Source organism: Phoenix dactylifera, chromosome 1 (assembly GCF_051530095.1).
Source record: "Phoenix dactylifera cultivar Ajwa chromosome 1, Ajwa_hap1_PhDact_Kaust_v1.1, whole genome shotgun sequence".
NCBI classification, from domain to species: domain Eukaryota; kingdom Viridiplantae; phylum Streptophyta; class Magnoliopsida; order Arecales; family Arecaceae; genus Phoenix; species Phoenix dactylifera.
In genome coordinates, this window is record NC_143190.1 from 36,122,375 (window position 1) to 36,128,402 (window position 6,028).

Here is a 6,028-nt window from a genome sequence, read left to right on the forward strand (position 1 = left end):
TGCGGGATTTTGTCTGGAGGTCAATAATCTGCAGATTTGGGCTCCCCCGCATCCTCATATCCGACAACGGCCGCCAGTTCGACAACCTCCGCTTCAGAGAATTCTACTCCGAGCTCGGCATCGACCATCGCTTCACCTCGGTCGCGCACCCTCAGACGAACGGAGAAACCGAGGTAACGAATCGTACTATTTTGCAGGGGCTCAAAGCCAGGCTCGACAAATCCAAAGGACAGTGGGTCGAAGACCTATACAATGTCCTATGGGCTTACCGGACTACATTCCGTGTCCCCACCGGTGAGACTCCCTCAATCTAACGTATGGAACGGAAGCTGTCATCCCGTTGGAGATTGGACTCCCTTCTCCGAGGGTAGAGCATCATGATGCCAGCTCCAACTCCTCACAGCTCAGGAACAACCTTGACCTGATCGAGGAAACAAGCGAGGCCGCCCGAGTTCGCATGGCGAGGTACTAGCAAAAGACAGCACAGTACTACAATGCCAGGGTCAAAGTTAAATCCTTCAAAGCAGGGGACCTTGTCCTCAGAAGAGCCGAGGCCTCCCGACCAACTGAGCAAGGAAAACTGGCTCCAAATTGGGAAGGACCCTACCGAGTCACACGCATCCGGCGGCCCGGAACTTACAAGCTGGAGTCTCTCGATGGGACTCCCATTCCACGAAGCTGGAGTTCTGAAAATCTCTGCGTGTACTACCAGTAGAACCCCGAGGGGTTCCCCACTCTTTAATCATAAATTTCATTTTACAATAGCTTATGTGCACTTGTTCGAACTCACCAATTCTCCTAATTGTCTCATGGTACCAGACTTCGCCCGGCTCGATCTCCATCGACCAACGAGCTCGGCTCGTTCTCCATCGGCCAACGAGCTCGGCTCGTTCTCCTACCCCGACCACGGTCGGGATGCCCCGATACTTCGGGATGCGGTCTCCATCGACTAACGAGCTCGGCTCGTTCTCCATCGGCCAACGAGCTCGGCTCGTTCTCCATCGGCCAACGAGCTCGGCTCGTTCTCCTACCCTGACCACGGTCGGGATGCCCCGATATTTCGGGATGACGGAGTACCTACGTGGTCTCCCTGAAGATGTTCGTGAGTTCGTGATGCGGTCTCCACCGACCAACGAGCTCGGCTCGTTCTCCATCGGCCAACGAGCTCGGCTCGTTCTCCATCGGCCAACGAGCTCGGCTCGTTCTCCATCGGCCAACGAGCTCGGCTCGTTCTCCTACCCCGACCACGGTCGGGATGCCCCGATACTTCGGGATGCGGTCTCCACCGACCAACGAGCTCGGCTCGTTCTCCATCGGCCAACGAGCTCGGCTCGTTCTCCATCGACCTGCGAGCTCGGCTCGTTCTCCATCGATCATAGAGCTCGACTCGATCTCCTGTTCGTGATCAACGAAAAGTCCGTGATTGGCGACAAACGTCTTTAACGACAACTGGATTCTTCCATTATGCCGGCGTCCCCAAAGAACGGACTCCGAGCAGAAGAGCGTCCTCAAAATCGCCAAGCGAAGTTCACAGTCTCGGCGTAAGACGCTCACGGTACCAGGTACCCGTTCAATTAATGTCTTTACATTATTTCATTTATTTCCATTCTTGGTTAATTAATTACCCGAATGAACCCCCGACCAGCGTCGAGGTACCTGGTCGGGCCAATCATCGCTCGGCCTCATCCGTCCTACATGCACCGTTCAATAGCGAGCTATAGCCTAGTTTATACCGGCAGCTCGATGAGTCCCCATCACGAGCTGACGGACGTTCAACTCGGTTGTCGAAAAAAGTCCAGTCATCCGCCTCGGCAACCCGAGGTCCGGGTTCAAAGTCTGACTAAAAATTCCGAGTCTAGTGACCCTTGGTCCTAGGGCTCGGCTGAATTCTGAGCTAAGCTCGAAAAGACCTCCCGAGCATAAGCGTATCTTAGACATAAGCGTCGCTATATCACTGGTCGAAGGTCCGAGCAACGGAAACTCGGACCTGAGCTCGGACCGGATTAATACGCCGAGCCTAAACGCAAGTCTAACTATGTAGCGGACGAAGTTGGGGCCGCAGAGCCCAAGTCCTTGGAGCCTAAAGCGGATCCAAGTAAAGAAGCCTAGGTCTACCAAAAATTAAAGCGCAAGGCAGTTGCAAGCTATAAAAAATATGTATATTCATTTAAAAAAAAAAAAGCCCGTAGGCTAAGTACAAAGCTCGGGCTCGGCCTTAACAAGTATGGAGGCCATCCCGATTTACAAAAAGGAAAAACAAAAAACTAAGGCTCGGGCTCGGCGACTTCAGCAATGGCTGGCTCCTCCGCTATCGAGGCCTCTTCCTCAGTGGCCTCGGCAGCCTCTGGAGCACCCTCGGGAGCCACCTCGGCGACCTCGGGGACAGCCTCGGGCGCCTCGGCCGGACCCTCCTGGTTGGCCCCATCAGATGTCGGAGCTTCTGCCTCCGCCTCTGACTCTTCGACCCCTGCTCTTGGTTGAAGCAGGTTCAGGTCGAAGTCCGGAAGGAGTCGCCGCAGTTGGTTGCGGAAGTCCTTAAAGCCCTGGATAAGCCCATTCACGCCCTCCTCCTCCAGTAGGTCGCGGAACTCTTCCGACTCACGGAAGAGCCTAACCGCGTCCTGGGCCTGCTCCCGAGCCTCCTGCTCCCGAGCCTCGTGGTAGGCGGCCTTCCGCTCCAGGTTCTTTATTTCCCACTCGAGCTCTTGGGTCTTGAGGTGAGCGTTCCCCACCTCCTGCTCGCGGGTGGCCAGCGCCGACTCGGCCTCGGCCAGACGAGCCTCTGCGGCGCGCACTTCGGATCTGGCCAGTGTGTGCGCGCCCTTCTCTTCGAGCTCGGCGGTCAGAGCTCGAATCTCGTCTTCGACCGCCCCCACCCTTACTTGGAGCACCTGGCGCTCGGCTTCGGACGCCAGGCACCTTGCCTCGACCTCCTCGTGCCCCCGCTGATGCCTTCGGGCTCGCTCCCGATAGTCTTGGATGATGTGCATCAGCGTCTCCGTCTCGTGCAGATGCTGTAAAAAAGAGACGTGAGAAACCAACTTAAAATAAAACTTGCACAAACTGCACAAATAAAGAGACCAACTTACCCGAACGGCAGAACAAAGAGCAGAGTCCATGAAGGCGCCGTAGTTCATTGACCGGATTTTGGCCTGGTCGGCCGGCAGCAGCGCGACCCGAAGTACTTCGCGCGCTACCTGGGGGTTATCGAGGGCCGAGACGCCCTCGAAAACCGACCATACGGGAGCGTAAGGCACCCGCTCCCGCGGGCCCGACGAGCCCGGAAGGCCGGCCTCGGCTGGCCTGGGCGGAGCCGACCCCGCAGCTCCTTGATTGTTCCCCGGCTCGGGACTGGGGAACTGGGGTCGGACAGGCGGCCGATCTGACTGCCGCAAAACTGAGGCGGGGCGCGCGAGCGCCAGACCCGCCGAACTCCCTCCCTGGTCGGCGATTGGGGCTTCCTGCCGACCAGGAATCTGCGAAATCGGCGCTGGGCACGGGAGCGCCACCGTAGCTCCACCAAAGCCCGCGCCCCTGGAACCTGCACCCTCCCTCCGACCCGCTTCGAAGTGTGTGGAGCGAGGAGCGCCCGTCTCGACCGCCGCGGTCGTCGAGACCTTCGCCTTTTTCCTCGGCTCGGTCGGCTCCCCCGAGAGCTCGGCCGCCCTCTTTTGGAACCGGGCGTACAAGACCTCGCTCTTGGTCACCATTTTCGCAATATCTGCAAGGGCGAGCAGGATTAAAACATAGAATAATAGTAGAATAAAAAATGACTTCTACTGTTACCCTTACCCTGAGGACGCGCCGAGCTCAGGCCAACATTCACTAGAGCGTCCTCACTTATGAGGCCGCTCAGTAGAATACCGTCCCCGAGGCTGCGAACGGTGTCGAGGATCCCCTGCTCGCGCGTAGAAAGCTTGGGGACTTTATTGACGGACCTGAGTTGGGTCGGACCCCACCTAGGGTCAAACCCCCATGTCCGTTCAGATCCCAGAAAGAAGAATTTCTTCTTCCACTCATGAATAGACGAAGGAGCGCCCTGGAAGAGTGGCCGACCCGCCCGAAGGGCAATGTAGAGCCACTCTCCGTCTCCCGGGTTCGACTTCAACACGAAGAGTCGCCGGAAAACGTTTACAGAAGTCGGAATCCCGTACGCCAAACACAGCGACAGGAAACCGACTACTGTCCTCCAGGCATTCGGAGCGAGTTGCGCCGGGACCAACTGGTACTCCGTAAGCAACTCGTTCACAAACCCATGAAGAAGAAATCGTAGGCCAGCCCAGAGTGCCTCCAGGTACACTCCGATCCGGCCTACCGGGGGATTCGTTACCCGATCCCCCAACCTGGCGGGCTCCAGACGGAACCCTCGCCGAGGAAAGAACCATTCCTCGGCCATCTCGACCTCCAGTTCACTCATGGTGGACTCGACATCATTCGGACCAGGACCCATTAGGAGGAAGAAGGAAAAGTTTGAGGGGATAGGGACCTGTGAAGAATGCCGGAGATAAGAAGCTTCGGACTGAGAAAAGCTGGAGGAAGGAGACAATAAGAAAGTAACAGGAGGCCAGGTGAGGATTTATATAGATCCCTCCAACGGCCCAGATCAGCGAGAAAAAATGCTGCTCCCCGTTCGGATCATGACGCGTGTTGGCCCAAAAGACGAAGCGCCACATTTAATTCGGGCTGACGCTTCGAACACAGAAACGCCTCGTCGGATCGTGCGGCCCTATCATAAGGCCCACGACGCGAGGACGCTTCGGAGAAGGCACTCTAATAATGAGACATTTCGGGAAAGAAGAGACGCCGCCTATTAAAGGCACCTCGAAGCGCGCGATAATTCAAAATTTCCTTAACTCATAATGGCCCAACTAAAACTACTTCCCGCGCTCAAGCTGGTAGCCAGCTAGAACTCGGAAGTCGGGGGTAGTGTTGGGGGGAAAATCCAAGTCATGCCAGCTCGGAGGCGCTCGACCAAAGAGAGCGCCGACCAGAGAGGCGCTCGACCAAGGAGCGCCGACCAGGAAGGCGCTCGAACAAGGAAGCGCCGACCAGAAAGGCGCCCGACCTCACAACAAGACACTCCGCTAAGCAACCGGCTCGGCTCGGCACCCGTGCCGAGCCCGTGCCTTAGCCAAATATCCAACCTCCGCCTAATCCTCTAGAGGATCTGACAACTAAATACACGACTCCACCGTACTCTGTTACCATTCTTAAGCCATTAAGGCACGTGACCTCCGCAGGCCTCCGGCACGCCCTGTCATTAATGCGTGTGACCCCAGCGGGCCTCCGATGCACTCAACCATTAAATGAACACGGCTCAAGATGATCTCCGGATCACTGGACCATCAAAGCGTATGGCTCTCCCTGATCACCGGTTCACTCAGCAATCAATGCACTTGCCATCTACGAACCCCAGGCCCGCCACGGCCGGCGGTTCAACCACTCCAACAGGTCCGATCAACCATGACAGTTCGCTGACTCCGGTCTAATCCGGCCTTATTCTCCACAACGCCATTAATGAGCATGATCGTGCCCAATTATCACGAAAAAGACAATTTACCCTGTCACCTCCTAAGTAACATAATGTCTTTCTATAAAAGAGAACCTGGGGGGAAAGAGAGGGGACAGACACACAAACAAGGAAGAACAAACATTCTCCTCCTTTACTCCCCTCACATACTAGCCCCCTCTGACTTAAGCTTCGGAGGGCCGGCGCCGGAGAATCCGGCCACCGGCTTTCTTGCAAGATTCTCCAGGAGGACGCTACCAGCCGACGCGCCGCCACCCACTGTTCCGGCAGCGGAGCCCCTCCCCTCTCGGTTCGCGGCCGCCCCCGGGTCCAATTTCCAGCAATAATGCTGTCAGTCCTCAGAATCCGTCTAGCATGGATAATTGACTGCTCTCAATTTTGTACCCAAAAAATCGAGATATCAAAAATCGTAAATCCATCTGCTGCCGGCAGCGGCTAAGTCCAAATCTCGGATCACCAAATTGGCTCCTTCCCTGCCGTCTCTATCGAACATGCTAT